A 10,824-nucleotide genomic window follows, 5' to 3' on the forward strand; every position below is an offset into this window, starting at 1 on the left:
TTACATAATGCACTGACAATGTATTTCCAGTTTTTTCCTGATTGACTGGGAATAGAATAAATTCAAGTATCAGTTTTTAAAATTCTAAATTATGTCAAGCGAATATTTTATACAACCAAGAAATAGACACACACCTATTATGTATTAGATAATATAGTATTCCCTCATTTATCACAGGTATTGCGTTCTAGACTGCCCTGCCCCCCGTGATAGGTGAAAATCTGCAAAGTAGGAACCTTACATTTATTTTATATTTATATATATTTTAAGGCTTTATAAACCCTTCCCACACACTTATAAACGGTTCCCAGTCCTTTATTAACTTTTCCCACCCCCCTATTAACCTTTTCCATACTTTTATAAACACTACTTATGTTCTTAAACATATTCTACACTCTTAAACCTACGTAACTTTAACAACATACATATACAGTACCGCAAAATCCCACGATACAGCAAAAAAGCCACGATAAATAATTAAATATAATATTTTTAAAAATCCCACAATACAGTGAGGCCGCGATAAGTGAACCGCAATACAGAGAGGAACTACTGTAATCTTAATATAAAATAAATATTTGAAATATTAATTTTAATATACTAAATATTATTTCTGTTATAGTTTTATGTATGGCATTTTGTCGTATGAGAAGAGCCACAAACAAATAATACCTTCAGCCTTTCTCTCCCATAACTTGATGATGCCACATCTGAGCCCTTCATTACCTCTTTTTGCTTCAGCCTCAGAGGGTGGGGCACCTCCTGTTCAAGACCAAACGTTCCATCAGTGCTCCTGAAAATTTGTCTCCCATTTCATGGTAGAAATTGAGATAACCAAGTGCAATGTCCTTCAACTTCCAATGATATTCAACCCTAACCCCATATCCAAACACTGGCTTAGAGAATAAGTTGACACTTCTCAGATTCAAAGCCACAACCTTTATCCCATATCTTCCCTCTTGGCTGCTGTGGAGTTTCTTCCTCCACAATTAATGCATTCTCTCTCCCCCCAACACACACACATTCCTTTTCTCTTTTTTACCTTTAACTTCTTCCATTGTACAGATTCCCTCCTCTAGGCTTACCAGTATATGGAAGTCGTTTCCATTCACAAAACAGAAGGAAACATTGCCTTGAATCCAAATACCTCTCCAACTATTGCCCACTTCTATCTTCCTTTTCTCATCCCATTGTCTTAAAATCGTAGGGAGAACGTGCCTTGAGACCCCCAACTATGAGGCACTTCACTGACCAAAGACCCCAGTCCTGCCCCCTGAAATCCATCGCCGGCTGGGCCAGCACCGTGCCCCCCACGGACCGCTCCTGTGTAGCCCACGGCTGGGCCTGACTGGCCTGTTCCTGAGAGGTCAGAAGCACTCAGGTGGCGACCTTGGTTTGAGGACCACCCAACAGCCTTGCTAAGCCTTCCTTCCCCTGCACAGCACTCTGAGACACTTCTACCCAGCGGGCCCTCCCTGCGCTGGGGTAGGACTGGCATCGTTCTCCGATGGTTCCCCCAGCCGTTCCCAGCATCCTCCCCATTTCCTCTCACGTATGTGCTTTGCTCGGAAAAGAGAATTGATGCATTTTCACCCCATCTAGGTGTCTGCTTTCCAAAGCATCTGAACTGAACATAGCTCAGCTGAAGAGTTTGTAAAAATCCACATCTTCCTTCTCAGAGCAACTGGACCAGAATCTCCTGGAAAAGAATTTCTTAATCAATTTTTAATTAACTCTAATATGAATTTAGTGTTTAGCCACTAAGCATCTCCAGCCAACCAGATGAGAACCTTGGGAGTAAATGTTACTCTTCAGAGATGTCTACATTCGGGCCCAAATGGCCAGCCATTTGACTCCTACTTCCTTTACGACCATAGTGGGCCGCCTTGGGAAGGGCATGACCTTGTGCCAGATGACTGAAGCTGAGACAGACCCTGAAGGAGCAGACAGCTGATGGGGCCCAGCTGCGTGCAGCAATTCACCCCTTCTTTAAAGGGGGTCTGGCAATCCATGTCCACAGATGAAAGGGAAGCTTAGAACTTTGAGACAGATATAATGGACACCTCTTTCTAGGAATTATACCATAAAACTTAGAAACATGATATAAGTGATAGCCAGATAGGAAAATTAAAAAGTGGTGTTTTTTTTTTTTATTTTGTTTTGAGGTATGATTTGTCTTCTAAGACAGAAAAAGACCTGAGCTTATTCAAAAGCTAAGGAGAAGGATCTAGTTGAAAGGGAAAGATGAAAACATAAGAAAGATGAGGGATAGTCAAAGATTAAATTTCCTGAAAAGATAGATATGCAATTTTTCTTAATATGTATTTCTTTTTTGGGGGGGGTTAGGTGATGGGTTTATTGAGAGAAAAAGGGGGAAGGGGGGAGGATAGACCAACTCAAGGGCCTGTGGGAGCAAGAGGAATGGGGAATGGGGAATGAGGAATGGGGAACAGGGAATGGGAACTCCCGGTCCTCCTCGTGGGGCTGTAGGAGTCCCTTAATATGTATTTCTTATTCCATCTGTGAAATGCTAAGCATTGTACTGGACACATCATAAGGACCCAAATATCGTCACTTACTATCTTTTTTTTATTATTATGACTAATTTTGAAATACTTGCTGATGCTGCCTATATTGCCGCAATTGTGCCACGTATTTAAAGGTTCATTTTAGTGACTGTGGATAACATTTCTTCTGATTCCTGCTTCAGATTACAGCTAAGTTATGTCATCTTAAACAAGAGTCTGAACTCTGCAAAGATTCAGGATTTTCATTTATAAAATATGAAAGTACCTACTCTACAGGGTTGTATATTCTTAAGCATTTAGTGCAGCATCTGACACATACATATTAGCTATTATTATCACCCTGCTTGCTAGTCTTCTATTTTACACTTTGAATATGTCAACTCAATGGAAGCCTATTGAGACGGGCATAAGTTCAATGGCAGTTAACTGGCTCTGAGTCCCAGTTATTTGCCAGCTGATATTTGAGGGTAATGTAGAAACACCTGAGGTTAAATTTTAAAATAATGAATAAAAGTAATGTCTGTGCCAGGTCCAGTTTCTACATTTGAGCATTAAGTCCCAGTGTGGCACATCGTTTTGTATTTGGTATTTCCTGCAACTTCGCTGTACGGAGATAGTCATCAAACAGACGTAGATGTAGATATAGATATATGGAGAGAGACACGCGCACACCAAGGTCTATTTTATTTACGTGTTAAACACGTAGTGATATATTTACAAGAAAAAATGTGGTACAGCAGTATATTTTATATATATATAGAAAAACTGAGAAAGTATATAATAGCATATATTTTAATATATATATATATATATACTTCCTCAGTTTTTCTTGAAGAATTTATCCTTCTGCTTTTTTCCTGATCACTTTCCAACACTGGTAGAGAAACGGTTCTTTCCTACAAGAAACACCACAGTGCCACCCTGATGGTAAGTGATAAAGGGCAAGTGATGTGTAGTTTGGGGGCGGGCACCACAGAGAATGGTGGGGGCTGTGACAAGCAGTAGAATATAAGTGAGTTCTGTGCACAGCACTCAGCGGCGAATCAGGCTGGCCACTTTCAGTGTGGCCCCCCAGGCCCTCCTCTCCAACCCCTGTTCCTCTCTGTGCCCCCCAAGACTAACCTTTATGGACTGCCTTTAAGGTGCCTTTGCCTTAGAGCTTCCAGCTTCATTTTGCCAGTGGGGAGCCCTGGCAAGCAAGCAGAGGGACAGGAGAGGGAGGTTTGAACATTTATTCCTCCAGCTTCCTCCTTGAGGTCCCATCACGAGGGGCTGTGTTCTTCACCCAAGACCACAGCTCTGTCAGACAGGCTTCGTCCCCTGGTGCTGATCCCTGGGGCCCACGTCTTCTCCTTCTCTCTGTTCCATCTGGGTGTGCAACCAGTCCCTGGGGTGACCCGTCGCAGGGAACTGCTCTTTACTCTGTGGTTCCCCTAGATCCTGTCCACACATTTGCAAACAGTTCTAAAGTGTTCCAGCTTGGGTTTGCCACTCACTTCCTGTCTGGTCCTTACTGACAATATGACTTAACTCTGGTGGACTCTGGGTCCAGTATTCATAGAGTCTTCAGTTTTTCAAAAGAAGCTGATTATCAAGATATGTTTCCTACTATTTTTTTTTTTCAGTTGATTTAATGTCTCTGAAATAGTCAGACCAAACACATCATCCCTGTAGGTCAGATTTGACTCATGCGGCGAGTCTGCAACACTAGCTATTTATAATGGGAAACTATTCAGACGAAGCACAGGTTACTCTGTAGCTATCCAGCTTGCCAACAGTGAGGGGTCCTTTTGTGTTGGGGAGTGACGGAAAAAATGTATTTGGTGCCTATGACCCCCAGATTCCATTTCTGGTAGGAGCACCAGATGCCACTGAAAGGTCTTCTGGGAATGCAGTCATAAACACCGATGCTGCTGCGCACGAATTCCTCAGCATCTGATGTGTTGCAAATGCCACGGCCTGGAACCTAAGAGAACGTTCAAGTCAGATTGTGGTTTGGCACTTGCACAGCTGAGAAACATAGTCAATAGCTAATATATAGGCAGTCTGTGGCCATGTTCTTATTAGCAAAGGAGAGCAAAGGAATACCTCCTAAGCCCACCCACATCAGCGCTTTCATCTCAGTTCTTGGACAAAGATCTTTGAAACATTGGGATATCTTTCAAAAACTTTAAGTTGATACTGAGTTTTATTCAGGCTCATAAACGATCTCTTTCCTTTTCAATTCATGATCTAACACATGTCAACAGAGAGGGAAGCTTGACTCTCCATCACATTTATAGCAGCAGTACCAAACTGTTTAGGTTATGATGAAATTTAGGGTACTGTATTTGAGCTAATATGATATGCCTGTCAGTGCTCCAGACTGAATGGTAGAAGCTATGCTAAGAAAAACATTAGAATGCTGTCGCCAGCCACATACCTCAAGGGACCAGAATTGTCTGTTGGTTTCTCTTTTTTAATAGGCACAGCTATAAAAGAGGCCCACTGAGCTATGATGGTTACTAACCTCCGAGAACTAAATACAGATACAGGACTACAAACCAAAGCCACAAACTATTCAAAGACGCGTAAAAGTTTGTACGTGTTCATCCAGAAAAGAGACAAACATCTCCCTTCTTCCCAAGACAGTTGTAGAAGCAGACGTATTAGGAAAGTTTCTTCGGTTGAGTCCCCAAAAGCAGAACTCGAGACTGGCATCCCTGGGTGAGGGAGTTGTTAGGGGTTGGCTCACCCCGGGAGGACACCTGCAAGGAGCGAGGAAGCAGGGGAGTAGCAAGGAAAGCAGCTGGGCAAAGACGAGGGTCCAGCTGCAGCTCAAGGTCAGCCTGATTCACGGAGTCCTGGTGCGCCCCCAGAGGCAAGGGAGCTGGGCTGTGCCCCTCCCGTCCCCCAGGGCAGTCATTGGCTGCCAGAGGCTTCCTCCTCTTCCAACCTCAAACTCCTATGCTAGGCGTATCTGAGCATCACCGCTCCTTTGGTCTGGGGACAATTCTCTGGCGTAAGGTGCAGCTATGGGCTCTAGCAACCAATTCTTACTGCAGCCGAGGAATGGGTGCAGCTGCCAATGAGTTGACAGAGACAGGTAAGAAGTAAATTTTCTGCAGAACTAGTAGTTCTCACTTCAAATAGGAAGAGACATTCTACTGTATGAACCAAACCCTAAAGCTGGCCGTCCTCACACCGTAAGGGGTTGTCCTGGCCTGTCCAGGCTGCTGGCAGCATCCCGCATCTTTCCAGCTGCAGCATCACCTAAGCGAGCAAACTTACACTGGGCAGGTAAGTTGAGAGGCAGTTGAAAGGTGAATGTTCACTATTAGCCTATTTATTGTTATTCTGTGTCTTTTACTCATTTATTCAAATGGCTTAAAAAATCCAGTTTCAGGATTTAAGTCAATTCCATATAAATTCTGTGTTGTCAACATCACGTTCACCATCCATCGGCTTTGTTAGCGGGCTTACTGTATGCTAGACACTGCACTAGGTGTTTATGGGCCGTGTCCCATTTACATCTACGTCAATCCTATCATATCAGGCTCATTTCACTATGAATAAATGAGGTTTAGAGACCATACATGCTTTGCCCAAGTTACATGGCCATATTAGGATTATACTCCATGTCCAGGATCTTAGTTATTGTGTTATCCTGCTTTCCATGGGAAAATGATACACACTGCTCGCTAATCTTTCTGAATAATTAAAAAGAAAAACAAAGAAAAGTGTAAGAATTATCAATGAGACACAGAGAAGCCAGAAATGCAGAAAATTTTTGGTTCCTTTTCCATTATGCTACAAATGACAATCAGAAATGTTAGTGTTGAATACGGTAAGGAGCTCAGCTTCAAGAAAGGGAGTTATAAGACTTAAAAAATCAATTTAATCAATGCTAAGTAAATTGAAGAATACAAGCTATAAAGTCTACAATAAGAAAAAATGATCGCAGTACAGTATAATTGTTTCTTTGATAAACATACCAGAACTTACATATTCAGGGTAGTATTGTACCCTTCGAAGCAATAAATGGTAAAGACCTACTGCAGCAGTTTGTATGAAGTTAAGATTTATTATGTCAAAAGAAGGGAGTCAGCCTTCAACTTTGGCTCTAGAACTTAGAAAAGATTTCTTTTTAGCAACTTTGTTATCAAAAGATAATAAATGTTTATCCTTTGAAAGTGGATTTCATTTTTGCAAACAGGCTAAAACCATTGTAACCTCACTTGGCATATGAGGTGAGTGAACAATTATCAATTTCATTAAATATTCCATTTTTAAGTTTATAAATGAGAGTATAACAGTTCTACATCTCTCTCTCACCCTTTAAAAATTAATTTATTGTTAAACAAAATATAAATAAATTTAAAGCTCCCTTCCCTCCTTTTCAAAGACCACCAGTACCCGATTTTGGTGTTTATCATTCCCACTCATTTCTTTTATACTTTCATTACACATGTGTATATCTCTCAAAGTTTTTCAAGGATTGATTTTTACTTTTTAACATTTGATGTAACTAGTATACTGTGTGTACTTTTCTGCAGCTTGCTTTCGTCCCTTCTTATGTTTGGGAAAGGTACATCATTCTACTGAATGAACAAACCACAAATTTCTGTTTTTCTACTTAAGTCCATGTTAAAGCATTCCCATTTTCTGCTCTCAAAAGCAATGCTACTATGACCATTTATGTCGGCATTTCCCTGGGCACCCAAAGGAGGGTTTCTCTATCGCACATACCCTGAGTGGCAGGGTATGTACGTTTTCCACTTGAGTACACATTGCCCAGTGGTTTTATGTCTTATTTAAGAAACCCTTCACCGTTACCAGCTCATGAAGATGTTCTATAGTTTCTTCTTTAAATTCTTTGAACCCACATGGGAATGTGGATCTTTTCCTTCCCCAGATAGGCAGTTCTTTCACATCATTTATGGATGGTTCCAACCCTCTTTGCTAATAGCAAGATCAACTCTCTGTAACGTGTCATGGTTCCACCCATGCGTGGGTCTGTTGTGAGACTCATTTGTAAGACTTCACAACTATGTTTATTTCCACTATGTTCATGATGGGCATGGCTTGCTATTTGACGAGAAATTTTCAAGTCTCTGAGTGGTTTGTACAGAAAACTTAAAGGATTCAATACAGCATTAACAGTTCACTAAAAGAGAATCCATAGTAAGTTTTAAAATATCAGAATTATGGCAGTAAATTAAAGGAATTAATTGTCATTCATAGGAATACCATAGAAAAGTTTTAAGAGAAAAGTAAAAACACAAGTTACATATTTATACAATAATATCAGAAAAGTTAATGCAGAATGTTAGACACGATTTATAAAAATGTAAAGTAGCAAAATAGTCTTAATAAAAGAAAGTGTTTCTCTGACTCCACGTTATCAAGCAAACTTCTGGTTATTAATTCAGTTTCCCAGATGTATCTGGAGAGTACTACAGGGGACTAGAAATACAGTAGGGCTTCCCTATCCATAAATTCCACATCATGAATTCAACTAGCTGCGGATTGAAAATATTTTTTTCGAAGTATGTTGTTGCTGACATGTACTATGTAGTTAGGACTCTGATGATTGTGTCTGTATTGAACATGTACAGATGTTTTTTCTTGTCATTATTCCCTGAAAAATCTAGTATAACAACTATTTACATAGCATTTACAGCATAGTAGGTGTTGTAAGTAATCTAGAGACGATTTAAGGTATACAGGAGGTTTGCGTAGGTTATAAGCAAATACTATGCCATTTTGTATAAAGCACACGAGTGTCTGAGGATTTTGCTCTCTGCAGGGGCTCCTGGAATGAATCTCCCACGGATCCGAAGGGACAACTCCAGCTACTTCTGTCATTGAAAAAGTTATTGCTTGCTTATACAAAATATTGATAAATGTTATAGTGGGATCTTCAGGAAAATTCTAAAATAGGGTCTGAAAACCACTGGTACTACACATATAATGATTTTTTTCTTCCTTTAAAACACAAAATTTCACAGGTTGTGACCTTTGTTTTCAAAGTTGGCTGTGTCATGGTCCTAGGGCTCCTCTCCTGGTTGACAGATAAAACGTGTATCTGCACTGAAGGCGGATAAAAACTTAAGCAAACCCCCTTTTAAAGCTCTTTTCTAAAAAAAAAAAAAAAAAAAAAAAAATCCTGCTTAATTGCTCTTCTAAACTTGATCTTTTTGATAAGTCTCTTTGTAAGAAAATCAAGTTTTAACAGCATTCATCAGGAGAAGAGTCTGCCTAAACTAACAATAATTAAAGAAATGTGTTGGAAATCTCCCATTCTGATGACCTAGTTGATTTCTCCACCTATTTCTATCACTTTTTGTTTTCTATATTGAGGTTATTTTATTAAGTACACATGAATTTGTAATTTTAAATCTTCATTATAGCTGAGCCTATTTTCATTACATTGGGACATTTTCAATCCCTAATTATGCTTTTTGGCTTAGTCTATTTTTTCTGGTGTTATTACAACTACCCCCAATGTCTTTCATCTTATATACAATTTTTGACTTTTACCTTTAAACTTTTTTTATTTTAGTGAATGTTTAGTGAACAGCATAGAGTAAGATTATTTAACTGGTAAATTTACAGTTGAATAAAGTGTATGTCCATGTATCCATACTTAAGCTCATTTCCTATCTTACATTGTACGTCCTATTAGCCAGGTTTCTTTCTATGTTTCTTTGCTTCTTTTTGGAGACTGATTTGTTTCTTCCTTTGCTGGTTTTGTTTTTTGTTTTTTGTTTTTTGTTGTTTTCATTTTATTTCCCAAAAGCCCACCCCACTCATGTGCAAGTTCTACATTTTATTGTTCTTCTTTTAGTGGGTTATACTTATATTTTTGCTGCGTACTTCACAAAGTCTAACATCATTTGTTGAAAAGACTACCCTTTTTACATTGGTTCGTCTTTGCACCTTTGTCAAAGTTAATTGAAGATATAAATATAGATATAGATGAGCTCTATATTTCTGTTCGATTAATTTGCATGTCTCTAAAATTACCCTGTTTTATCTGTAGCTTTATAATAAACCTTGAAATTACATAGTGTGGGTGGGTCCTCCAACTTTGTCCCCCTTCAGTGTTGTTTTGGCTATTCTAGGTGTTTCACCTTCCCACATAAACTTCAGAATTATTTTGATATTACATACAAAATAGCTTCTTGAATTTTTAAAGGAATGGATCCATTTCATTTCAGCTGTTGAATTTATTGCCATTGAGTTATTAACGTGCCCTTTATATCCTATAAATATCTGTCGGTTCCATAATAATGTTCCATCTTTCAATTTTGATATTTGTGATTTGTAGCATCTCTCTTTTTCCTTGATCACTCTGGCTAGAGCTTTGTTCATTGTTTATTTCAAAGATACAGCTTTTGATTTCATTGTTTTTCTCCATGTTCTCCAGTCATTTCTGTACTTATCTTTTTAATTGACTCTCTTTTGCTTGCTTTGGGTTTAATTTGCTATACTTTTCCTAGTATCTTGAGGAAGAAGCTTAAACCATTGATTGTGACCTTTAAAAAAAAATATATATATATATACACATACAGGTGTGTGTATATGTGTGTGTGTGTGTATAACAATTTAATGCTATTTATTTTTCTGCTTTAACTCCATGCCAAAATTTTTGGTATGTTATGTTTTCATTTTTATTTAATTCAAAATACATTTTAATTAATCTTTGACTTCTACTTTATCCTATGGATTATTTAGGAGTGTGCCATTTGCTGTTTAATTTCTAAGTTTTTAGAAAATTTTTTGACCTCTTTGTGTTACTGATTTCTAGTTTACTTTTGCTGAGACCTGAGAACAAGCATTATATGATTTCAATTTTTCAAATTTATAAAAATTTGTTTTATGGCCTGGACTGTGGCCTATCTTCATAAATATTTTATTTGCTCTGGACAATAATGTGTAGTTTTGCCCTGGCAGGGTAGCTCAGTTGGTTAGAGCATGTCCTGATATCCTAAGGTTGTGGGTTCAGTCCTCTATCAGGGCACATCAAGAATCAAACAAGAAATACATATAATAAGAGAAACAAGAAATCAATGTTTCTCTCTGTGTCTTTCTCTCCCTAAAATCAGTAAATAACTTTTTAAAATAAAAATAAAAACATGAGCATTCTTTTGTTGTTGAGTAGGTTGTTCTGTGAATGTCAATTAGGTAAAGTAATTGAAAGTATTGTCAAGGTCTTCTATAAGCTGACCGGTTTTTCTGTTTATTTGTTCTATTGATTATTGAGAAAGGAGAGGAAGCCTTCAATTATAGCTGTGTATTTGTCTCTTTTTCC

The sequence above is a fragment of the Furipterus horrens genome, unplaced genomic scaffold (assembly GCF_987537825.1).
Source record: "Furipterus horrens unplaced genomic scaffold, mFurHor1.1.pri manual_scaffold_5, whole genome shotgun sequence".
Taxonomy (NCBI): Eukaryota; Metazoa; Chordata; class Mammalia; order Chiroptera; family Furipteridae; genus Furipterus; species Furipterus horrens.